Source organism: Protomyctophum parallelum (assembly GCF_964188405.1).
Source record: "Protomyctophum parallelum genome assembly, chromosome: 17".
Taxonomy (NCBI): Eukaryota; Metazoa; Chordata; class Actinopteri; order Myctophiformes; family Myctophidae; genus Protomyctophum; species Protomyctophum parallelum.
Genome location: NC_139719.1, coordinates 47,626,051 through 47,653,947, shown reverse-complemented (window position 1 = coordinate 47,653,947; position 27,897 = coordinate 47,626,051). Strand labels below are relative to the sequence as shown.

Here is a 27,897-nt window from a genome sequence, read left to right as displayed (position 1 = left end):
ATTTATTTAAGAAAATAAACACCTTGTCTATTATTTATTGTATTATCTAATAACTAGTTTTTCTATTAATAAACTAGATCTATTCATTAGATTGTTAAATTATATTTTATTACATTATTTGTTCTGCCTGGTTAAATAAAACAAACATTATTAAAGACTCGTTTACATTGAGGTCCATTTGCATCAGAACATTTAATAACTAAGTTATTCTAATTTCTAAAGTTTTCAAAGGAGTACAGAGTCATTTCCTGGAGGAAAAGTACCACACTACAACAAGCCAAACAGTCTTATTACTTAAAATTCAGTCTGGTCTTCGTGGTAAAAACATGTAATACAATTTAAAATTGAATACAGTAATTTAATTACAATATTCAACATTCATGTTTGGTGGCATGGCTCTGTTCTGGGAGATTGTCAGCATTAATATTAATAAGCCAGGTCATTCTGTAGAGACCTTGGGGTGAAAACCTTTGAATACCTGAGGCCTCCTTTTAGCCCATTTAGACCTGGTGAAACCTCAATACAAAACCTTATACCATTCATGCCGGGATCCACCCGTCTACATCCTTTATTGTTTCAATAAGAATTTGAAGGTTTTCAGAAAACCTTGGGCTAGGTTTTAGAAGGTCTAAATGTGTAAAATACATTAACTATAACTAAATATTCCTTAAACATGTAAATAGTACCACTGTATTCCTCATCCTTATTATGAACCATTTGATCTAGGGGTAATGGACCCATAACGGACACCCGGGTATAAATGCAATAATTTATTAAGAAAATAATGATTTACAGATATATGGCATCATTAATAAAGTACAATCAACATGAAACATATACTATGGCGTCTTCTCTCGTGTATCATCAGATGTCCGGCTCCATGCCTCTCCTTGGAGGCCAGTTGGGTCAAAACACAGTTTACCACATTGTGACAGCTGTAGTGAGTCTACAGCCCACCTGCCTGCTGGCAATATAGCCTGGTTGTGATATGTAGATGTGATTGATACGTTTGTTTTTTTAAGTAATTCTATAATTACAATACAAAGTAATTGTATTTATTTTATGTATTACTATTGTATCAATTGTATTTTATATATTACTATGTTATTACTAATTTTATGTATAACTTTATTACTAATTGTATTTATTTGATGATTACTATGTTATTACTAATTTTACTTCATGCATTACAAATTGTATTTGTTTTATGTATTACTGTTATTACTAATTTTATTTTTATGCATTTATTTTATGTATTACTGTTATTACTAATTTTATGCATTACTATATTGATAATTTAATTTATTTTATGTATTATTGTCTATATTAATTATATTTATTTTATCCATTACTAATTTTATTTTATTTTGTGTATTACTTATTTTATTTATTTTATTTATTTTATTTATTTTATTTATTTTATTTATTTTATTTATTTTATTTATTTTATTTATTTTATTTATTTTATTTATTTTATTTATTTTATTTATTTTATTTATTTTATTTATTTTATTTTAATTTACTTTTATTTTAATTTATCTATTTTTTTATCGTTCGTTTTATCCATTTATTTATATTATTATCTAGTTATTTATATTGGTTTATTATTGTATTGTTTATTATTTTCAAAGAGCCCTGATTGATCACATCTACATATCACCACTACCAGTCAGGATCTGAGTGACTCAGAACCCTGGTGACCTCCAGATGGAGCCACACAGGAGACCAGCAACGTCCTAAAGAAAAGAAAGAAATGCTCATTACTACTTTGGTCATAAAACAATATTGATTGAAATATTTATTAACAGTTTGCAGAATTACAGTACATGTCAAGCACAAACTCAATACAAAGACTGTTAACTTTAAGTGGACGATCCAATTAAGCATTACACTTGTTTACAAGAGGGTCCACCATGTTCAATTAATCAAAACATTTAGAGACGTACAAATAAGACACTATGGGGAAGGGAGGGAAAATAAACTTATACAGTGAGGGGGAAAAAGGGAGTCAAGGGATTCACATGTCTTAATGACTGTTGGTAGGGCGTTCCACATTTTACATTTTACATTTAGTCCCTTGTTAGTGCCGAATCTGGGTTGTACATGGTTCGTTGCACTCCCTCTGGTGTTGTGGGTGTGGACTTCGTTAACATTAAGGAAGTATCTAGACAGGTACATGGGTATCTTGGTGGTGTATCGAATCTTGTGGACCAGACCCATTGCAAGATGCTGTACTCAGTCGTCGACCCTAAGCCATTCCAGCCTGTCAAAGTGGGCAGGAGTGAGGTAGGTTCGGGGGGTGAGGCCAAGTAGGAGCTTGACCAGTTTGTTTTGGGAAGTCTGGAGCCTAGTTTTAAGGGCCTTTGAGGTGCTGTGGTACCAGGAGGTGCATGCATAGTCAAAGAAACTTTGTACGAGGGCTCCCGTTAAGGTCTTCAAGGTGTTTTTGTTGAACAGTGAGGAGATCCTGTAAAGGAATCTTGTTCTTCGGTTGACTTTTTTGATTACGATGGTGGCCATTTTATCACCGGAAAGATTAGCCTCCAGGATGGAACCTAGGTAGGTAATTTCATCTTTACGTGTGATAACATTGTCACCAACTCTAACCAAGAAGCCATTTGCCTTGCTGAGATTACTATTAGATCCAAAGAGAATGGATTCAGTTTTTCCCAGGTGTAAGGATAGTTTGTTATCAGCGAGCCAGGTACAGATTCTACCGAATTCAGAGCTGAGGGCCTTTTCAACCTGCAGTTTGTTCCTGTCCGAGACTAGCAGTGCAGAGTCATCTGCGAACAGGAACAAGAACAAGTTGCAGTCACAAGCTGATGTCATGATCATAGTGTGTGTGTGTGTGTGTGTGTGTGTTGTATAGTTACCTTGCTGTGATGTAACTCCAAAGGTGATCGGAAATAGTTGCTCCATTGGCTAGAAACGTGCTCTTCACCGGCATGATGATCTTGTTCCTAAAAAAAGTCTATAGTCAACCCTAACTGATTACAGAACATGATATAAAAACACAACTAGAAGGATTTAGGCCTGTCACAATTACCTAATCGCCAAGTAATACTTTTTTAGAGATAATAGTCATAATCGTCTCCATGTTGAACATTTTCATATATTTTCAAACATTTTAAAGAAATAATGGAAGCAACCGATCTACAAGCTCTAAATGTGTCACTTTGTAATTTACTTATCTTTTTTAGTGTATAAAGTTATTGAATTATGCCATGTGCAGCTTTTTGTTTACAAAGCCTACAAAAGCCAAGGTTTTATTTAGAATGTTAGTATGACGACAATTAAATCGGCCATTATAAAACCTTTAATTCTGACAGGCCTAAACGGGTTCCAGTGGCGTCTACCGAACCTTCCAGCTCCGTCCGAGCGTCCCAGCGACCCAGAAGTCCTCCGCGGAAACACCCGGGGAAAGCTTCGGATCTCGGGCATCGGCTGAGATCTCCATTCTAACAAAGAACGAAAGAGACACACCACAAATTAGCTTTGCTGTGTGTGCGTGTCCTGTCACAACATACACATGCACTTACAGTAACGTTTAAGAATAGGGATCGACCAATTATCGGCAACGGACGATTATTGGCTTTTTACGAAGCCTAAAAAAGCCCTAACCCTAAAGCGGTTCGTACCGTTGAGTTCCTCATAGGGATGTCAGTAACGGATAGTTTCCCAACCGGTTACCCGTTAGGATTAACCGGTTCATTAACGGATAGTGGTTGATTTTTTTCTTTTTTTAATAGGCTACCCCAAATGTAATATGCATGTATAGCAGGCTACATAATTAAAGTTGGTAGACGAATGGCATACATTTATTTATGCTCCTTTTATAAAAGACAAACAAAAAAGCAACATTTAACAATATAAATAAATTGTTGTAGGCTTCTGGCTTAATCATCAATAAACAACGCATCGCATCTGCATGATGCATGCATCTGCGCGTCTACAGTACAGAGGTCCGCCGGTTCTAGTCCAACAAAACATAAATAAATCCAGTCCAGATCCGAGCAACCTATACCTATAAAGCCACTGGACGCATGGGCTAAGCCTTTTTTTATTATTAAGGAAGATCAGCATGCATGTCACCGTGTTCCGTTTGTTGACTTTTCGCTGACGAGAAAACCCTCAAACATCGATAGCACATGGCTAACTTTTGATAGCCGTAAGCCGTGCCAGTGTGGAGACGGATAGGAGGAGAATGAGGAGGAAGCGGCAGCGGCGGCTGTAAACGTTCTCCCTCCAGGCCAAATGGCCAATAATGGATTTAATAATGTAGGTCTCTGCATTGATACGGTCGACATGTGTTCATCTCGTCTCGCTGTCACTCGCTTACATTTTGACTACCGCAAAGCTACCGTTGTAACTTGTAGCCAACTAGCCATTGAAGTACAACAGAGAACGGGGACATTGAGCCCGAGCGCTGTTCATGTAGCCTGGAGTGCGACAAGCTGGGCGGCGCAAATAGCAATTTTAGGCATGTGTGCAACATGACGACTGTTTTAAAGTATTGTACAGTGACAACTACAGTCTCTGTAATGTTTATGTTGTACTATTACTAAAAACGATCTAAAATAAAGGGATTTAAGATCAGAAGACGCATTTATTATTATGCAAATTAACCGTTAAAAGCTGATAAAAATATCCGGATGTTTCTTAACGGTCGGCTAACCGGTTAACCGGTTAACCCCTGACATCCCTAGTTCCTCACCAGGCAGGCCCAGGTCCGAAGTCCTCCAGCGTCTACCCAGATCTCCGTCCTCCGTCCTCCCATCCATCCATGGACAGACCTGCAGATCTCCATCTCTAGAGGCTCCAGCTGTGTCTACTATGATCTCCATCCTGAGAGAGAGAGAAAGAAACCATTAGCTCTACAAGCTCACAACATGTTGCAACGCAGTGCGAGCTTGTAGATCTGCTATTTTTGCTGAACGCTCCCCCAGAATAGGGATGCTGGGGTTAAAGTGGTTACAAAAGTGTCATTAAGACTTTGATTAGCTTGGAAAGCTGACAGACATTCAACCACAGTGCCACTAGAAGGCATCAACACATGTACAGTCCTCAACATCTTTTGTAATTTGTATTCAAGTGCTTCTAAAAGCAGATGAGATATTGACTCTCAAACTATTGTGCGGAGTCATTTAGATTTACCATAAAATATTTAAAACATTTGGATTACTGTAAATGGCATTCTTCGTGCCATAACAGAACAAAAGCAGTTATCCATCCTCAGAAACAAGCAAGAACTGTTCCTACTCACAGCTCATCAGAGTCCTCTGAGGAAGCCCCCAGGGGGGGGGCTTTGGAACGGATCTCTGTCCAGGGAACATCAGCTCATCTATCGATATCTCCATTCTAACAAAGAAAAAAAAAAACACACCAAATTAGCCTTTCCGTGTGTGTGTGTGTGTGTGTGTGTATGTGTGTATGTGTGTGTGTATGTGTGTGTATGTGTGTGCGCCCCCTGTCCAGCAACGGCGTTCCAGCGACATCCACCACGATCTTCATCCTAACAAAGAAAGATTGATTAGAGTGACCAAGAGCCAGATATATATTCTATCCTGTCACAACATATATACATCCTAGTACATCAAACTTTTATTTATAGAGAACATTTAAACAGAAGCTAAACATATCACTTACAGTAATAAACGTTTAAGTTAGGGTTTTTTTTGACAGGCCTAACAGGGTCTCTTACTTTGAGTCGTCTTCAGAGGAATGCAGATTCCTGGACAGCGGGAGACCTGCAGTACATCTGGAAGAAAGACATAGCAGTTATCATCTATGAACGGCTGAAGAGCTTCGCACATCACTCCCTTGTTGTTGCTGCCAATAGTCTACTGTTAGGTTCTTAGCTTACTTCTTATTCTTGATGACAATTGTTTATGAATTTGATGTATTACTATGTGTTGTTGTTGCTTACTGTAAGTCACTCTGGATAAAGTATGTGATAACTGCCTAAATTGTTGAAATTCCTAGACGTGATCAATTAGGGTGTGCTCTTCGGTGATAGCAGTGGTGTCATTTGTATATTTTTACAGTCCCATTCCTCCCCATCATATCTTGCGGTGAAGCTGGACAGAACACTGTCCTTTAAACAACACCTGACAGCGTCAAGAGAAAGACCCCCACCTGTGCCGCACCGATATGGCGTCTAGCCGGTACCGAGGCTCTACAAGCTCTAAATGTGTCACTTTGTAATTTACTTCTTTTTTAGTGTATAAAGTTATTGAATTATGCCATGTGCAGCTTTTTGTTTACAAAGCCTACAAAAGCCAAAGTTTTATTTAGAATGTTAGTATGACGACAATTAAATCGGCCATTATAAAACCTTAGATTCTGACAGGCCTAAACGGGTTCCAGTGGCGTCTACCGAACCTTCCAGCTCCGTCCGAGCCTCCCAGCGACCCAGAAGTCCTCAGCGGAAACACCCGGGGAAAGCTTCGGATCTCGGGCATCGGCTGAGATCTCCATTCTAACAAAGAACGAAAGAGACACACCCCAAATTAGCTTTGCTGTGTGTGTGCGTGTCCTGTCACAACATACACATGCACTTACAGTAACGTTTAAGAATAGGGATCGACCAATTATCGGCAACGGACGATTATTGGCTTTTTACGAAGCCTCAAAAAGCCCTAACCCTAAAGCGGTTCGTACCGTTGAGTTCCTCACGGGGCAGGCCCAGGTCCTAAGTCCTCCAGCGTCTACCCAGATCTCCGTCCTCCGTCCTCCCATCCATCTATGGACAGACCTGCAGATCTCCATCTCTAGAGGCTCCAGCTGTGTCTACTATGATCTCCATCCTGAGAGAGAGAGAAAGAAACCATTAGCTCTACAAGCTCACAACACGTTGCAACGCAGTGCGAGCTTGTAGATCTGCTATTTTTGCTGAACGCTCCCCCAGAATAGGGATGCTGGGGTTGAAGTGGTTACAAAAGTGTCATTAAGACTTTGATTAGCTTGGAAAGCTGACAGACATTCAACCACAGTGCCACTAGGAGGCATCAACACATGTACAGTCCTCAACATCTTTTGTAATTTGTATTCAAGTGCTTCTAAAAGCAGATGAGATATTGACTCTCAAACTATTGTGCGGAGTCATTTAGATTTATCATAAAATATTTAAAACATTTGGATTACTGTAAATGATGGCATTCTTCGTGCCATAACAGAACAAAAGCAGTTATCCATCCTCAGAAACAAGCAAGAACTGTTCCTACTCACAGCTCATCAGAGTCCTCTGAGGAAGCCCCCAGGGGGGGGGGGGGGGGCTTTGGAACGGATCTCTGTCCAGGGAACATCAGCTCGTCTATCGATATCTCCATTCTAACAAAGAAAAAAACACACCAAATTAGCCTTTGTGTGTGTGTGTGTGGGGGGGGGGGGTGTGTATGTGTGTGTATGTGTGTGCGCCCCCTGTCAAGCAACGGCGTTCCAGCGACATCCACCACGATCTTCATCCTAACAAAGAAAGATTGATTAGAGTGACCAAGAGCCAGATATATATTCTATAATGTCACAACATATATACATCCTAGTACATCAAACTTTTATTTATAGAGAACATTTAAACAGAAGCTAAACATATCACTTACAGTAATAAACGTTTAAGTTAGGGTTATTTTTGACAGGCCTAACAGGGTCTCTTACTTTGAGTCGTCTTCAGAGGAATGCAGATTCCTGGACAGCGGGAGACCTGCAGTACATCTGGAAGAAAGACATAGCGGTTATCATCTATGAACGGCTGAAGAGCTTCGCACATCACTCCCTTGTTGTTGCTGCCAATAGTCTACTGTTAGGTTCTTAGATTACTTCTTATTCTTGATGACAATTGTTTATGAATTTGATGTATTACTATGTGTCGTTGTTGCTTACTGTAAGTCACTCTGTATAAAGTATGTGATAACTGCCTAAATTGTTGGAATTCCTAGACGTGATCAATTAGGGTGTGCTCTTCGGTGATAGCAGTGGTGTCATTTGTATATTTTTACAGTCCCATTCCTCCCCATCATATCTTGCGGTGACAGAACACAGAACACTGTCCTTTAAACAACACCTGACAGCGTCAAGAGAAAGACCCCCACCTGTGCCGCACCGATACGGCGTCTAGCCGGTACCGAGGCTCTGGTGTTCCCCACCGCTGAGTACTGTGCCCCAGTCTGGAGCCGTAGCCCTCATGTTGGTTTTGGGGCTTTTTATGCCTTTACTGATAGTGAACAGTATATAGACAGGAAAGGGGGAAAGAGATGGGGAGTGACACGCGGCAAAGGCCGTCGGGAGTCGAACCCGCAGCACGCCATCCGGCTGGCTTGGCAGCCTAGGTGCCCAGACAGTTGAGCTAACCATCCGGGCCACACTTAAATATTTAATTGCAATTTATTTAAGCGACAATAATCGTCCAGTAAAAAGAAACCTCATAATCATGAAAGGCCTAGAGTGGTTCTTACTGTGCGGTTCCTCACCGGGCAGGCCCAGGTCTGAAGTCCTCCGGCATCTACACAGATCTCCGTCCTAAGAAAGAAAGAAATAAAGACCAAATTAGCTTTTGTTGAGCTGCATATTCAGAACCACTTAAACGCTCTATAGATTTGATAAAACAGACCTTTAAAGAGAGCATTTGGTATATGCTCCGATTTCACTCTACACAAATTGATTTGCCAAAAATAGCAGATCTACAAGCTCACAACACGTTGCAACGCAGTGTGAGCTTGTAGATCTGCTAATTTGGCTGAACGCTTCCCCCAGAATAGAGATGCTGGGGTTGAAGTGGTTAACAAAAGTGTCATTAAGACTTTGATTAGCTTGGAGAGCTGACAGACATTCAACCACAGTGCCACTAGGAGGCATCATACTGCCATGCTATACTTCATACCATAACAGTACAACAGATATCCATCCCAACAAGAAATATTCCTACTCAAAGCAGAAGTCATCCGGGACGGATCTCTGTCCTTCCACGACGTCTACCACGACCCATCCACCCTAAGGAAGAAAGAAAGATTAATTAAAGTGACCAAGAGCCAGATATACGTACATTGTGTCCTTTCACATCATACACAAAATGTATAGAGAACATTTAAAACAGAAGCCGACCATAACACTCACAGTAATAGAAAAGTCTAAGTGGTTTCTTACTTTGAGCCGCCTTCAGAGCCCCCCATGCAGATTCATCCACCTGTAGGGGCTCCGGTTGAGCCTCTCAGCATCTGGAAGGAAGACATGGTGGTTATAGTCTATGAATGGCTGAAGAGCTTTGCACATCACTCACATGTTGCTGCTGCCAATAGGAATTTGTGATGTCTGTGTGGCGACAATTGCTGTTTTTTTATAATACATACAATTTATATAGCACTTTTCAAGGTACCCAAAGTTGCTTCACAAAACAGAAGTAAAAACAAATTTATTTGAAAATAAACTAGATTAAAAACTAGAAATCTTTGGCATGTTTGTGAAGCTTTTCGGTTCCACACCAGTAACTGCTGTTCAACAGCTACATCCAAGACCTCCCTGCAACAACATCAATGTAGTATGGCTATGCAGACGACCAGAGTACTGTGCCCCAGTCTGGAGCCGTAGCTCTCATGTCAAGAAGCTGGATGCTGCCCTCAACACAGGATGGGCCACCCCAAACAAACTGCCTGCTCTCGCTGGAATCACTCCAACAGAGGTCAGACGAGAAGCAGCCACGCTGGCCCTCACCGGGAAGGCACAGCTGAGTGAATCCCAGCCATCTCCTCCACAAGGTCATCAGAGACACCACAGCACACGTGCCTCAAGTCACGGTGCCCTTTGCCACAACACACACACACACACACACACACACACACACCAAGTCACGGCACCCTTTGCCACAGCACACGTGCCTCAAGTCACGGTGCCCCTTTGCCAACACAGGCCCAAGAACTGCTCCACACAACACCAGCTGACACCTCCAAGGCATCCTGGGTGAAGGCAAGACAGAGGGACCAGTGGAATACATTGAGGACCCCAAATATGTTCTTTGCCAGCACCTCCCCTGCAAGGAGTGGACAACCCTCAAAGCAGAAGTGGGACATCTCGGACAGTGCCCACTGTGAATGCGAGGATCCACTACAGACTGTGGAACACGTAATGACCATTTGCCCCAAATACCGGCCACCGAATGGTGATCGTGGCTTAGGTGACCTAGACAATGACACACTGTACTGGCTTGTTCTATGGACATACGGCAGAAGATGTTTATGAAACGTATTTTTTTTAATTTCTTCATTTTTTCGGCATGTTTGTCAAACCTTTGTGGCATTTAATTTATGGAACTTGTGGATGTTTTTTTATTTATTGGTGAAGTTTTAGTGGCACTTTGAAATGTATTGACACATTTGATATTTTTTTTTGTTAGTGATGTCCGATATTGTCCGCCGATAACGGCATTAAAAAGTAATAACCCTAACCCTTAATTTTACTTTATTTATTTTTTTACATTAAAAACATCTACAAGCTCACAATACAATAAGACACATGTGAGCTTGTAGATCTGCCATTTTCAAATGATTTTTATACATTTGAAAACTTGAGATGAGAGATTAGATAATTTTAGATTTAGATCCTAACCCTTGCATGAGTAATTATTAATAATTACTTTTGGTATTTTAAGTACATTTTTATACCAAAACCTTTGTACCTTTACTCGAGTACATGTTGAATTTACTTGTAACGGAGTATTTCTATATTGCAGTATTTATAGCCTACTTTTATTTAAGTAAAACTTTTGAGTGATGTTTCCACCACTGGAAAAAGCCTGCATATATATATATATATATATATATATATATATATATATATATATATATATATATCGGTATCTGTTGATAAACGGCAATTAGGAGTTTGACACGGACTGTCGGACATCCCTTGATTTGTGTGATTTTGTGCAGCTTTTAGTGAGTTTGTGGCATTTTGTTTACTTTTGTTTGTTTGTTTTGTGAAGGACCAAAGAGCACACCCAGTATGTATCACAAGGCTATTTCCACCAGTCAGGTGGACTTATATCTACATCTCATAAGCGGCCATGTACTAAACACTACAGATATCACAATTTGACTTTGGCAGCAGCAAGAAACGACTGATATGCAAAGCTCTTCAGCCATGCTTCTCTCTATACAAACACTCATAATGTCCACATGGACATCTTAGCAGCCAGGATGGGGTGGTCGGTCTGGAGGCCACTCAGAACCCTGGTGACCTTCACATGGACATCTTAGCAGCCAGGATGGGGTGGTCGGACTGGAGGCCACTCAGACATGGGGACACAGGAGACCAGGGCATCTATGGTCATCTCCATCCACATCTAGAAAGAAAGAAAGACATCAGAAGCTGACCATATCACTCACAGTAATAGAAACATAAGACAAATATTCCTTAAGACATCTATAACTAAAATGTAAAAATAAACCTTCTGTAACATAACACCTTCAATATATTATTTCTTTCATAAATAGAGAATATTTTACTCCATAGGAACTGTTCCCGTTGCAGGTTGATGATGTCCATGTGTGGTCCAGCGCCATGGAATGCATAAAAAAGTATTTAAAATATTGCTTTGATGCTTATATTAATCTTAGGAAGTATTAAGCTGTTTTTTATTAGCATACGGTATGCATTCCATAGGGATAGACCATATGGACATGACATAAATCAACTTGCAACAGGGGCAGTGAAAGTGAAAGATTATTTATTTATGAAAGAAATAAAATAGTTTCCATTTTAAGATTTGTTATAGAGGGTTAAGTATAATGTCTTACGGCATAGGCCTATTTGTCTTTAACCAGGGATCATTTAAAGAATATTTAAAAGTGCAATATCAAAATGTAACCCTATGCACAATAGTTTGTAGAGTCAATATCTTATCCGCTTCTAGAAAGCAATTTAAAATACAAATTACAAGTAATGTCGAGTACTTTTGGAAGTCACTGAACAGCCATGCCTACCACCTGTTTTGTCACAATGCAGGAGGCAGCAGCACTACCCATTAATTAAAAACAAGTGCTTCCGAAAGTAGCTCAACGTCACTTATAACACGTCTACGGTGTATTTTTATGAAACAAATTTGCTTTGCAGATTGAGAGTAGGCTATAATTCAAGCTTGCCCTACAGCTGCAACGTTGGGGAGTTTAGCATTGTTTAATACAAGCAGATTGTAAATTCAATGTGGATCAATGGGCTGTCAATGGACGGCATGCATTACAACTGCACTGGTGATGCCAATTAGTCATTTGACTCAGCTGTGTGGCGTCAGTGTGTCAACACAACTGAAAGGTTACTTTTTCCAACACATTTGGTTTAAATACCTTACATTTCACAGCAACCTTCTACATACAAACCAAACGAAATGATTAAATTCACACAACTCAAGAGGCTCACTCCTAAATGTTCCACAGTTCAAACGATATCCTACCTTTCTCTCAAAACAAAAAAACAACTTAAAACAGTTCCTCTGTCAAACCACGCAATAAATCCACCGTTAAAATGATAAATCCTTTACCAGTAGCAGGTACGGTTAGCACAGGGTTTAAATGGCTACAGCCAGGGGGTCCGCCGCTGGTCCGTCAGGGATGGTTTGTAATGTTAACCTGCTGACGTGAGTGGAAAAGGATTCATTCAACATGGTCGGTCCTCCTCCTGGCCGTGATAAGACGCCGACACAAATGCTTTCAATCATTCAATCAAAATGACGCGGGGCAGGTCACGTGCGGAGAACGACACGATGTGATTGGCTGACGAGATGAGAGATGAGATTCAATTTATTGTCAATGTACAGTACAAGTACAGCACAGCGAAAAGTATTTTCGCATCTCACCAATAGTGCAAACATGTCAGCAAGGAGGATACATTAATTACAGTAGTAATGAACTGAGCAGTAGTCATTTAAATAAGTAATAAATAAGATAAGAGAGGAAGAAGAAAAACATGATCTGTCCATATTGCACGTAGCCCTTATTGCACGTGGCCCAGTGCTAAACTAAGGTCCAGAGACCATATTCCACAAGTCCAGTGGCCATATCGCATGAGTCCACATAGTGTTACAGACTAGGATGAGTCTGGGTTGGAGGGGGGGCTGGCACTGGGGGAGGGAAAGGAGTGGATGAGGAGTTTAGGTAGATGACAGTGGAGGGGAAGAAGCTGTTCCTAAGTCTGCTGGACTTGGAACCAAGGCTCCTAAAACAGGATGGATGAATGGAGTGACATACTATTCAAGTAGGGGCGGGGCCGTGGGCTGGGTTGTACCTGTGTGTACGTGTGTGCGTGACTGCGTGTGCGGCCTAGACTACTATTTAAATAGTTTCGAGGGGAAATAAATGTTATTTGTCCCAAAGTGACTGCTAGAGATTGCTATTGTTTTCATAAAGCATCATATTCATTATCACCCTTGCAAAGTTCTGAGTTCTGTTCTTATTCAACGGCCTTTGTCCCTCAAAGGAAAATAGGGTCTCTGACGCCCTCAAGTGGACAAAATCAGTAACAGCTCTATAACCATTTCCCCTGATGCCTTTTGTAGAGTTGATGAGGAAAGTTATATTTGAAAATAGGGTTAAAATAACTATAGGCCTACAATATAACAGACCACATAATGTACCGTGAAAAAACTTAAATGGATAATAATTAACCCATGAATTATAGTTACATTATTTCATTCCTGAAGGTTAATTCATAGATTGAACCCATTGTAATTTAGGCTGCTTGTTGACACCAACAGAGAAAGAAGCATGTTATTATTTTCTTATGAACACCAGACTCTAGCTATCAAAAAAAGAGAATACAGAAGAAACATTTAATTCTTTAAAACTATGGATGGAGCTGAAAATATTCACCATTTCAGCAACGCCAAGGAGCACTTTCTTGTTTACAGGTGGAGAGGAACTTTGATAAGTCTGTCAGGGACACCTATGGGTGTAGTGGTGAAATATTACACGTCACCACCAACCAGTTCATTCATTGAGCTGACTACAAGTTAAAAAAAGCATTACACTAATCTACTGACAATTAGTGGACAATAAAACACTGGATAAAACAAAGATACACAATAAAACATCAGCACTAAGTAATAAACACAGATCAAATAATTTAAGGGCGTGTCGCAGGATTCCCACACATTTTTACCAATGCATTTCCAAAACATTTACAGGAATATGTAACAATAATTCAGTGCAATGATTGATTGATTGCTTTATTTTGTCATTCTTCCCAACTGTAGCAGCAGAAAAAAACGAAATCACGTTTCTCCTAGTTAAAAAGACACTAGGAGAAACGTAATTTCGTTTTTGATAGTCTCTTAGTCCTATGTGCAACAATAACAGAGGGCAGTTTAGCAACAATAACCCTATCTAACCCTAACCCTAAACCAAAGACAGGCAGTGTAGCAACAATAAAGCACAGAATATAAAACGGTATAATTCTATTCCAAATGTTGTGCCTAATCTTTGCTACACCACCACCTATCCTAGGACATAGGATCATAGATTCTACATTTGTATAATAATAATAATATAACATAATATTTGTTAACCATAAACATGTTTGGTTCACAAGCTGTAACAATGATACATTTCAGTTATAATGTGTGGTGTGTGGTGTGTTTCAATCTGGACGTCTTCCTGAGCTGTAGCAGACTTTAAGTCCACCAAAGTGCTAATGTTTAAGGTTAGCACTGAACGAGTACGACAATTATGGCCTAAAGTTTGGCTGAATGAGTGTGACGAGGCTCACTGCATCGTCACACTCATATGTGGTGAAATATGTGCTGCATGCTCCTATATAAAATGATTCAAATCATGCTCTGTGCTCAGGAAAATAAATAAAATAACCATGGTGGACTTAGACCCGTTTAGGACATTCAGCTGTCGCCGTTTTTCTGCTAGCCTGGAGAAAACCTGACTATCAATTCATGCTGGGCTGAGCTCTCATCTCTGGTTTGTTTGGCTCCACTCACTGCAATCATGTCCCACTCCATTACACCTTGAACAGGAGAGAGCAGAATATTAGTTAAGAACAGATAGAACATAGTAGATACTGAAATCACATATCATATTGGTCTGAAATAATGTTTTTTTCCTAATGGAAATAACTGGGTCGTATTATAATCAGGGACTAGACTATTTGACATTCAATGTTCTTTTTCCACAAATGAGTCTTGAAAAATGGGGGTCGTCTTAATCAGATGTACCTTCGACGCCAGCCTCTGTAGTTTAATAAGACTGTACCTTTGACAGGCAACCTCCGTAGTTTAATAACACTGTACCTTCGACAGGCAGCCTCTGTAGTTTAACCCATTTTGCGCGGGAACCCCTTTTGGTGTTAGCATTACGTTATGCTATAGCTATAGCTATAGCTATTGAAAAATAGCAGATCTACAAGCTCATAGCGCGCCACCGAGTGGCGCACTACGAGCTTGTAGGTCTGCTATTTTAGAAAAATCGAAGAACGACTGACATAGAAACATAGCTTTTTCAGAAAACTGTCATTTTCAAACAGACATTTTTAGAATCTGATCTCAGGTCAGAATGGGTTAATAACACTGTACCTTCGACAGGCAGCCTCTGTAGTTTAATAACAATGTACCTTCGACAGGCAGCCTCTGTAGTTTATTAACACTGTACCTTCGACAGGCCATCGATGTTCTGAAACCAGAGGTGTGGCGCATAGAAGGTACATTCATTTAACTCTGAGTTGTCATGGCAGATTATATGATAATGCCACTACACTGCCTCTGTAGACTCACTTCTACACTACACTGCTTTTAGTTGAACTTTTAAATTATTTGTTGTTATTCATGTCCTCAGTGTATTGCATTACTGCCATCATTTTCATGTCATGAAATATATAGGTGCTATACAAATAAAGTTTTATTACTAATATTATAGTAGTAGTAGTAATTAATAACTTTATTAATCCAACGTTTCGGCAAACATGATGCCTTCTTCATACCCTGAAGAAGGCATCCTGCTTGCAGAAACGTTGGATTAATAAAGTTTATAGCATCGTGACTACGAGCTGTGCGGCCTCTTTCCTTTCTTAATCAAAGATTACAGGATAATACCACTACACTGCAGCTGTTTGGTCTGTGAGTATCGTTCATTATGCCTCCTCTTAGTAAAAGGCTCATAGGATGCATAATGAACTATACTCACAGACCAAACAACGGCAGTGTAGTGGCATTATCATATAATCTGCCATGACAACTCAGAGTTAAATGAATGTACCTTCTCTGCGCCACACCTCTGGTTTCAGAACATCGATGGCCTCCAGCAGCATCTGAAGAAGCACGGTGCACATACCGTTGTTAAACCCATGGAGACCTGAGAGCACATTAGACCAAAATAATGTCCTGAAAATCAATCCTGACGCTTTTCTGAAAATATTGTCCACCAGAGGCAAATATTTGAGTTAAAAATGTTTGCTGTGAAAGAATATATATTCAAAGATTTGTAACCATAGTTTCATGTTCGGGTCAATGACTTATTCCCCCTCATACAAATACTTAGGTTTTGTTTTTAATGAATCTATGAGTTTCTCTGAGGGAAGGAATGTATTGGCTGACTCAACAGGTAGAGCATTAGGTGCCATATTAAGTAAAAATTAAATTTGCCCTGATTTAGGTTTTGATACATTTACCAAGCTTTATGACACCATGGTTTCTTCCATTTAGTTTTATGCAGCAGGTGTGAGGGGCTTTGAGGAGGCTACCGAATGTAAAATCATTCAGAGTAGAGCTTTGAGGTGTTTTCTCGGGGTGCATAAGTATACCACTAAGTATTATTAATTAATAATAAGTATTAAGTATACCACTAAGTTGGCCATTGAAGGTGACACAGGTTGGGAAAGCTGCCTGACAAGGCAGAGATGTGAAATGATCAGATTATGGAATCGCCTTATCCAACTGCCAGGAAAGGAGCATTACGAAAATTATATTTAATTGGAATAAAATATGTAATCATCCGTGGATAAGAGAGGTCTCCTCAATTTTCTCACTTTCTGATTTAAACATATACGTTTTAAATAACCTTCATTGTAACATTAATACAGTCAAATATAAACTGTCTAAGTTACATCAGCAGAAATGGAGGGTGGACATTGTGAAAAAAGCTAAATTAAGAAGTTATATTCAATTCAAAGAGGACTACATGACTGAACCTTAGGGCCGATTCATACTCTTATTTTAGAGCCGAATAAAAGTCGGTTCGGCGCTGTAGAGCCTACAATGTGACGTCATTTGAGGTTCGGGGGGGGGGGACAGAGGTCCCTCTGTGCCCAGTTAAGATGTGGTGCTTTACCTCTGGCAGTTGAGGTTGGCAGATATACTGGCATTCCTGAGGAGCAGCGACTGTGTGCTCTTTGTGACCTGGGAGTTGTAGAGGATGAGTTTCATGTTGTATTCTATTGTCCACTATACCATGATTTAAGAAACTCTTTATTTGAAAGAATTCAGGATAAGTACCCAGATTTGTCTGAATGTTTTATGTTAAATTGGTTGTTCAGTAATGAAGTTTTTGTTTTAAGAAAATTCGCAGAGAAGGCATGGTCAGTTACGTTGGAGAACGATGTATCCATGAGTAACTGTCTATTTGTGTATATGTATCATTATGTATGTACAAATTTGTGAGTGTCTTGTAAGCCGAAATGACCAAAAGCACACTCAAAACCCACCTTTTCAAACGGGCTTTCCCTACATAACCCCCCCCCCTGCCCCCCTCCCCCCCCCCCCCACACACACACACACACATTTTTATTTCTAGTTTTTAACCTTTTAAACCTTTTAAATAGTTTTCTAATAAATATGTCTGTACTTCTTTCTGTAAAGCGACTTTGGGTACCCAGAAAAGCGCTATATAAATCGTATATATTATTATTATTATTATTATTATTATTAAGCCTGGGCGGGCTGGGCATCTTATGATGTAGGACACTTTAATAAAAACTCTATCTTCTATATATATCTATATGCAGTCTCTCTGCATTCCATGTATGTGACTGGCCAGGGGGAGGTAGTTTAGAGACCAGGATTATTGCATGTTTTTGGGGAGAACATGTCAGGGTATCTACCCTAGGGGACACAGGGAGAACATGTGAGGGTACCTACCCTAGGGGACACGGGGAGAACATGTGAGGGTACCTACTACCTACCCTAGGGGACACGGGGAGAACATGTGAGGGTACCTACCCTAGGGGACACGGGGAGAACATGTGAGGATACCTACCCTAGGGGACATGGGGAGAACATGTGGGGGTACCTACTACCTACCCTAGGGGACACGGGGAGAACATGTGAGGGTACCTAATGCTAGACATTTTCATATTTACGGAATGTGCCATTTTTAAAGTTTTCAAAATGTATAAACAATAAACATCTCCTGTGTGTGTGTGTGTGTGTGTGTGTGTGTGTGTGTGTGTGTGTGTGTGTGTGTGTGCGCGCGTGTGTGTGTGTGTTGCGTGCGAGCGTGCATCTTACCTGTAGTGAGCAGGGCACTCTGATCCATCAGGTTCCTGACTTCCTGGGGCTCTTCAGGGGCCATGATGAAGACTGTATGTTCTCCCCGAGGCCCTTTCTGAAACCAGTCGCTTGACTTGAAGTGCTCTCGGGAGGTTCCCTCGTCAGGAAGTGCCCCTCCAGCTGAATCAAGTTCCCTTGATTAGGGTCCTGGGTATAAAAAACAGTTTGGAAATACACTCGCCCTCCTTGTGCAGAAACAGGAAACAGACACCATTCGTTGCCATGGTTACCATCATGCAATTGTGTTACCTGTTATTTTGTTTGTACAGTTATATTGCATTGCATCGTGTACGTTTGTGTGACATGTGGATTTCATTAATATGGAAAAAGGAAATACAGCGTGACTGTCAAAAATGACATGTCATATACATCCATGGTGTTTATAAATCATTGTTAAAAGTTGTTTTGTTTGTATGGTTTAATTTATAGCTTTTCACGGTGGGGTAAATAAAGAGCCCTTGTGAACATCAGTTAGAGCGTTGTCTATTCTGCATCAGATGAAGATTGTTTAGGAGGAGTTTATTTATCATTTATTTGTGGTGGTACTTACATTTGTAGGTGGCGGTTTCCATGCGGACAGAGAGCAGGGCTGCACAAGGCAATCGAGTCTAGATCGGCACAGACTCACTCTTGAGGGCTTTATAAGCCACTTCCACTCAAGGCTGCTTGGTTTCGGACGACACTTAATATGGCGCAGCCTCGCGTGAACGCGCATATCGAGGGCAAGTGTGTAGGGCGAGTGGCGAGGAGCTGGTTTCATCCAGGTCTATCAGCTTCATGTCCACCTGCATGCTAACAGACACACACAGACCAAACAGATCAGCTGTTATAGTAGTAGACCACAGCTGACTTTTAGCCTCTTTTTGGGAGAAATGACAGCTAATCAAGTCACTTTGTGTTGTCTTACGGCTCTGCTGGCAGGTAAATGAATCCCCTGGCAGCTAAATAAAACACTAAGGGTTGCCCACCTTCCCCTGGCAGCTAAATAAAACACTAAGGGTCGCCCACCTGCCTCTTGCAGCTAAATAAAACACTAAGGGTTGCCCACCTGCCCCTGGCAGCTAAATAAAACACTAAGGGTCGCCCACCTGCCCCTGGCAGCTAAATAAAACACTAAGGGTTGCCCACCTGCCCCTGGCAGCTAAATAAAACACTAAGGGTTGCCCACCTGCCCCTGGCAGCTAAATAAAACACTAAGGGTTGCCCACCTGCCCCTGGCAGGTAAATAAAACACTAAGGGTTGCCCACCTGCCCCTGGCAGCTAAATAAAACACTAAGGGTTGCCCACCTGTCCCTGGCAGCTAAATAAAACACTAAGGGTTGCCCACCTGCCCCTGGCACGTAAATACATAAGTGTAGTGTAGTGTAGTGTAGTGTAGTGTAGTGTAGTGTAGTGTAGTGTAGTGTAGTGTAGTGTAGTGTAGTGTAGTGTACAGTACAGTACAGTACAGTACAGTGTACGTACCAGACAGTGAGTATAAGTACTCTCAGAGTAGTGGTACATCAGAGACAGAACCAGACAGAGGATCAGTCCAGTCAGAGCCAACAGAACCGTCCCTACGGCCAGGTGGGGAAACGGGACCCTGATGAGAGGACGGTCCCTCTCCAGCCCGATGTACCCCGCGTGTACCATCCTGGAGTACACACATATACACATGTATTTATACACATACAGTATATGTGTACAGTATAAATACTTCACTAAGATACCCATGTACCTGTCCAAATACTTCACTAAGATACCCATGTACCTGTCTAAATACTTCACTAAGATACCCATGTACCTGTCTAGATACTTCACTAAGATACCCATGTACCTGTCTAGATACTTCACTAAGATACCCATGTACCTGTCTAAATACTTCACTAAGATACCCATGTACCTGTCTAAATACTTCACTAAGATACCCATGTACCTGTCCAAATACTTCACTAAGATACCCATGTACCTGTCTAAATACTTCACTAAGATACCCATGTACCTGTCTAAATACTTCACTAAGATACCCATGTACCTGTCTAAATACTTCACTAAGATACCCATGTACCTGTCTAAATACTTCACTAAGATACCCATGTACCTGTCTACATACTTCACTAAGATACCCATGTACCTGTCTAGATACTTCACTAAGATACCCATGTACCTGTCTAAATACTTCACTAAGATACCCATGTACCTGTCTAGATACTTCACTAAGATACCCATGTACCTGTCTAGATACTTCACTAAGATACCCATGTACCTGTCTAAATACTTCACTAAGATACCCATGTACCTGTCTAAATACTTCACTAAGATCAATATGTCAGTTTGTCACATTCAATAGATCCTGTGATCTTTTCAGATGAAACAACAATTTAATTGAACATGGTGGACCCTCTTGTAAACAAGTGTAATACTTAATGGTGTCGTCCAGTCATATAGTAACGGTCTTTGTATTGAGTTGTGCTTGAAATGTACTGTAATTCTGCAAACTGTTAACAAATACTTGTTAATAAGTGCTCTTACCTTCAACCTTCACAACTGCAGCTCCATGTGAGCCAATCACATGGACTTTAATATGACTTCATGTCATTAATACTCATCACTTTATTAATATGTATATCCTCTGTTGACTCCAGCTGTAAGATGAGCTACTGTAGCTATAATCAGCTAAACAGAACTGATGATGTCACTTATTATGAATACTAATGCTCTATTCAGACTGTCGGCTTCACACGTGGACTGTTTACATCAATTAAGGATCAATTCTACGTCATTGATTAATTACTCCATCTATAAAAGTAAATAAAACACATTAACGGTTCATCCGGCTGCCTCGAGCTGTTTAGGCTGAGCTGCCGACGTCATCAACCCTGAAGACCAACATCGCCGACCCAGAGTAATCTAGTGAGAGAGATGACGTCAGTAGCGTTGATCCCCCCCCATTGTAATAAAGGAATGCGGAAGTGCTCATTCTATCTCAATGGGATAGTTCCAACGTGTGGAACTACAGCCCATAGAGATCAAAGCGTGTCGCCACTCTCTAACTATTCCACTCATGGCAAACGAGCCAATCAGAAGCAGGCTTGAAGCGGCGTTGCCAAAAGTCTGCTTGTGTTTTTCTCTAAATTATATGTTTAAATGTTTTATTCTCTTTTTATTTACTGACAATCATCATGTTATCAAATTTGTATACATACATGTATCAGGTAACCAAGTTTATATAAATGAAATAACAACTAGTTTAATTCACAAAATAGTAGTTAAATGAGATAAACAACTATAGTTTAATTCACATAAAGAGCTAGTTTAATTCACATCCATTCATTATTAATAGTTATAAATGAAATAACGACTAGTTTAATTCACATCCATTCATTATTAGTAGGTTAATAACTAGTTTAATTCACATCCATTCATTATTAATAGTTATACATTAAATAACGACTAGTGTAATTCACATCCATTCATTATTAATAGTTATAAATTAAATAACGACTAGTTTAATTCACATCCATTCATTAGTAGTAGTTAAATAACTAGTTTAATTCACATCCATTCATTATTAGTAGTTAAATAACTAGTTTAATTCACATCCATTCATTTAAAGTTTCTTTCCATTTGAGCACCGTCGTATGACAGAAAATAGCAGATCTACAAGCCCACAACACGTCGTGGTTGCAACGCGCTGTGAGCTGGTAGATCTTGCTAATTTCATTACATTTGTGCTTCGTCGCAGGACGGTGTCGAGCGCCGAAAATAGCAGATCTACAAGACCACAACACGTCGTGGATGCAACGCGCTGTGGGTTTGTAGAACTGTTGAGCTGAGCTGAGCTTTGAGCTGCACTGTGATGCAGAATGCAGTGAAAAGTGGGTATTAACGCCATCTGGTGGTGGAATTATACTGACAGAGCTACAATTATACTTCTCCGTCCAACAGTGTTTCACCACCCTCCATTTGGTAGCGCAGATACAGCAGAATGTAGTCTCTGATGCCACCTGGTGGTGACAATCGACAACTGCAGGACTCCGTCGAATGAGCAAATTTTGAATTTCCTGTTGGAGAGCTAGCAAATTTAAGACATCCGGTTGCCTTCAGAATAAAATAATTAATAATAATTCGACAGTGCTGTGACGGGCCTAGCTAGCCAGCTAGCCGCTAGCCGCTAGCTGAGCAGCTAGCTAGTAGCTGTGTGTCTTCACTTCCGGTTTTACAAAATAAAAGCTACTGCGACGTGTCAAGTTAATTCTTCAAGTGTTTCCGCTTTCCTTTCAAAATACAACCGACCCACCGGAAACAGCCGCTCGGCTGTTAATAAAACTAAATAATAATAATAATAAAATGTATTTATTTATTTATTTGTAGCACCTTTCATGAAATGAAATGAAATGCAGCTCAAAGTTGGAGAAAAAAGAAAAGAAAAGCAGGAATAAAACATTAAAATAATAGCAGTAAATAATACAGTGAGGACATTAATTACAATAAGTTAGCTTTAGCTATCGATAGCTTTATGCTATCTTCATGGGTATTAATACGTGTTTAAGTGTTTTATTGTTGTTCTAAAAAATAGAGGATTATTTAACACAAACTGTCGATTCAAATAAAGAAAGTTTTACAACAAATAAAGTGTCTTTTTTACGTCATGAAGACACACAGCTACTAGCTAGCTGCTCAGCTAGCGGCTAGCGGCTAGCTGGCTAGCTAGGCCCGTCACAGCACTGTCGAATTATTATGAATTATTTTATTCTGAAGGCAACCGGATGTCTTAAATTTGCTAGCTCTCCAACAGGAAATTCAAAATTTGCTCATTCGACGGAGTCCTGCAGTTGTCGGCTGTCACCACCAGGTGGCATCAGAGACTACATTCTGCTGTATCTATTCTGTGCTACCAAATGGAGGGAGTCGAAAACAGCCGATGTGTATTTCATCCGTACGACGGTGACGCGCGTCGAAAACAGCCGATGTTTAGGGTTCGTACTTCGGCTGTTTTCGACGACTGCGCAGCCGCAGTGCCGAGTCACAGAAGACTAGCTAGCCAGCTAGCCGCTAGCTGGGCAGCTAGCTAGTAGCTGTGTCTCTTCATGACGTAAAAAAGACACTTTATTTGTTGTAAAACTTTCTTTATTTGAATCGACAGTTTATGTTAAATAATCTTCTATTTTTTTAGAACAACAATAAAACACTTAAACACGTATTAATATCCATGAAGATAGATAAATTGACTAAACACAGACTTGACGGACTGACTGTAAAACACTGTTGTACGGAAGAAGTATAATGCTACCTCTGTCAGTAAAATTCCACCACCAGATGGCGTTAATACCCACTTTTCCATGCATTCTGCAACACACGCAGCTCAAAGCACTGGTTCAATATTTACGGCTCTAGCAGTGATTCTCAACCCGTTTCATTTCAAGGACCCCCGGTTTTACATGCGTTAGTCTACGGACCCCCATTTAATGGCATTTATATCTCTGAGACCCCCATTTACATTGTAATATCAATGTTCATTTAACTCTGAGAGTGTACAAATGGAACCAAATGGACCTGTCTGATTGTTTGTTTATTAATTCATTGACTGATTGATGTTTGTAGAATTTACAGTACATTTTAAGCACAAACTCAATACAAAGACTGTCAACTGTGAGTGGACGACCCAATTAAGCATTACACTTGACATATTGCAGAATTACAGTAGCCTACATTTCAAGCACAACTCAAAACAAAACTGTTAACTGTGGACGACACCATAAAGCAGTGGTTCCCAAACCTTTTCATGTCAAGGACCCCCAAATAAACACCAGTAGAATTCATAGTTTTATAATTATTATCGTTATAAACTTCATAGTTAGGCTATATAATTAGTATCGTTATAAACACCAGCAGCTAGAATGCATAGTCGTGTATTCTGCATGTGTCCGTGGTCACCACAAAGCGGCAAATATTTTGCGTGTATGTTCTAAATGTTACGGTCATTGTTGTGGCGAAGCAACGTGTGTGTGTGTGTGTGTGCGTCCAAATGGACCCATATTGTATTGATCAAAGTTTGCCCGTTATCTCTTATAGAGGGTATGCACATGCATAAAGTGAATGGCAAATCGAGTGGAAGACTGAGTGACAAAGTTAATTTAATGTTGTTTAAAGTAATTTAATGCAATCAAATAGGACTTTTCTGTTTGGATGTATGGGCTGTCAAGGCCAGAAAGTAGTTTTTTGCCACTCAGTGGGGCAGTGGGCATTCCTGCATAACTTACAGTTATGATGATGATGTCACGTGCATATATACCCTCTATTATCTTATTGGTCCTTGAGCTTTATCACATTCTACACATTTTATCTAGATTTACATACATAGCATCCATCTAGATGTAGATCTGTTATCTCTCTTATTAGTCCGGGAGCATTATATCACATATCTAGATGTCTCATCATACATTATCTGTTATCTCCCCTATTAGTTTTATCTATATATAATATTAAACACATGCAAAATAACTGACTAACTAAAAATAACGAATTAACGAAAACAAATAACTATAAACCAACTAATTAAAAATATTATTCATTATTTATTTATACATTTAATAATATTATTTCACGCTTTCCATCGGTACATTTATGAACCGTGGTATGACGGTGTAGAAAATAGCAGATCTACAAGCCCACAAGGCGTCGCGGATGCAACGCATTGGGGGTTTGTAGATCTGCTATTTGTTGAACAAAATGGACCCTGACCCACCCACCCCCTTTTTCCCCTCACTATAGACTAGAGTATGTTTTTTCCTTTTTACCTCCTCTAAATGTTATGATGAATTGAACATGGTGGACCCTCATGTAAAAAGTGTAGGGACCGCAGCCGCGTCAATGCGCTTGTCGTTGACTTCTCCGCGTGTACAGGAAAAAGCAAAAAAACGCAGTTCTCATTGAAAATGAAGTATAGGCGCCTTAAATCACTGCTCGTTTGAAAACACCTTTAGACGCATTAAGGGCCCTTAATGCTATGAATGATTATGGAACATCTTTCATTATACACTCTATATTATTATTATTACAATATTAGACCTAAACATGGTCAGGGTAGATTTCTCATCAATACAATACGATAAATATTGCACAACGTGAGCAAAAAGTACAATCCTGGGTCGAACCAATTCTATGCAGAATTACAACTCAATACGACACATTTTATCTTCAACCTTTTCTTTGAAATTTAAACACCGGCAACTAATACAAAAATAAAACACCAGTACATTCACAGTCAAATACTTGAACTCTGAAGAGTGTAGTAATGGAACCAAATGAACCCTGATGGGTCCAATTTTGGTTAAATTAACACCAACAAAGAGTGGACAGATGTTCACTCACACTTCACTTTTCATTACACACTTTGGACTTAAGGTTGGCCCATTCTGGGCGGGAACCCCTTTTGGTGTTTTAAGCATCATGTTACACTTTAGCTATTGAAAAATAGCAGATCTACAAGCTCATAGGCACTCGGTGCTTGTAGATCTGCTATTTTTGGAGAAAAAATAAATCGAGAAAATGTGGTGCAAATCTTTGAATATATATCCTTTCAGAGCGAATGTTTTTAACTCATATCTTTGCTTCTGGGGGGGGGGGGGGGGGGGGGGGGGGGGTTCAGATGTTCAGATGGGGGGTTGGTTGGTGGCCGACAACATAGCCTATAGATTTTAACTGAACATCTATAGCAATCATTACTATCATTGCAATGTAAAGCTTTACACTTTTTGGTTTACAATAAATACTTTTGTTTCGTCCAAAAATCCATCTTTTAAATCTGTGGTTCCCAAAGTGGGGTCCGGGGACCCCCAGGGGTCCTTGGGGGAGTTCCAGGGGGTCCCCAGCTAAATGATAGTTAGGAACCAAATGGAACCCTTATGGGTCTGTAACTCTGAGAGTGTAACACATGGAACTAAATGGTACTCTCTAATTGTGCAAAGCAACTCGACACATCATCAAATTTGTACACTCTCAGAGTTAAATTAACATTGATTTTACAATATAAATTGGGGGTCCCAGAGAGAGAAACCCCATTAAACGGGGGTCCGTAGACTAATGCATGTCAAACTGGGGGTCCTTGACATTAAACGGGTTGCGAATAAAATCTCTTATGGGGGTCTCTGGCATATCTTTTAAATAATCTTCTCTTATGGGGGTCCCTGGCATATCTTTTCAAATGGGGGTCCACGGGAAAGAATTGTGTCAATTTGAGGACATGAATAAGTTTGGGAACCACTGTTTTATACATATATTATGAAGTACAGATTGTGCTTAAAGCAGTGCCATTGTAGCGCTGAACTGTATACGGCAACATAGAAAGGTGAAATAGTTTGACTCAACACAGTGATTGGCATAATATGCATTATGTATATCATAATATATGGTATACATTATATAATTATAATATAATATGTGACCAGATTTGACTGAGAGCCTGCTGCCATCGCGCAAACTCCAGCTTTTCACCAATGGAGAAAAGCTTGAAAGAGTTAATAGCACAGGCAGACTCTTCACATACTAGAGCATGTCTGAAATAAGTGTCAGAGCTGAAATAGACATGTAAATATGAAAGGGCGCGCCTCCGCGTCTTGGCCGACGTCTCCACGTACTGGACGCCCCATTCGGCGGCTCGGCTCGTCACCTCGTCGGCCGACACCTGGCGCCGATCCTCCAGGTCCGACTTGTTCCCCACGAGCAGGAGAGGAATTCCCTCCTCCTCCCCCTTCACACGCAGGATCTGCTCCCTGAGACGCACGCGCACGCACGCACACACACACACACACACACACACACACACACACACACACACACACACACACACACACACACACACACACACACACACACACACACACACACACACACACACACACACACACACACACACACACACACACACACACACACACACACACACACACACACACACACACACACACACACACACACACACACACACACACACACACACACACACACACACACACACACACACACACACACACACACACACACACACACACACACACACACACACACACACACACACACACACACAAAACATCTTTATTTGTATTCACATTTTACAAGAAACTTCTTGAACACAAACAGTAGTGGATGCGCAAACTTGAGAAAACTCTATAACAAGTGCTTCAGATACAGATCACGGGTACAGAAAGCATCGCCTTCTCCATATATGGCGACTGCCAAATATTGCAGACACTGAACAGAATTTTGCCGATGCCTGATCAGCTCTCGGCTTGGGCATGCCTGCAATCTGCAGGCCCCTCACGACTGATTTGTGGACATTACCGAGGCTTCCAAATATGAACACAAGTAGTTTACATCTGTAGCCAAG

General features: G+C 40.3%; 1 long non-coding RNA gene across 1 annotated transcript; it reads right to left on the bottom strand.

Annotated features, from left to right (window-relative positions):
* Nucleotides 1-1,509: 1,509 nt before the first annotated feature.
* On the bottom strand, nt 1,510-6,790 carry LOC310874178. Its single transcript, XR_014570542.1, has 3 exons — nt 6,664-6,790; nt 6,385-6,481; nt 1,510-1,736 (listed from the first exon to the last, which is right to left on the bottom strand). It is a non-coding gene; the product is annotated as an uncharacterized lncRNA (long non-coding RNA).
* Between the last annotated feature and the right edge of the window lie 21,107 nt (nt 6,791-27,897).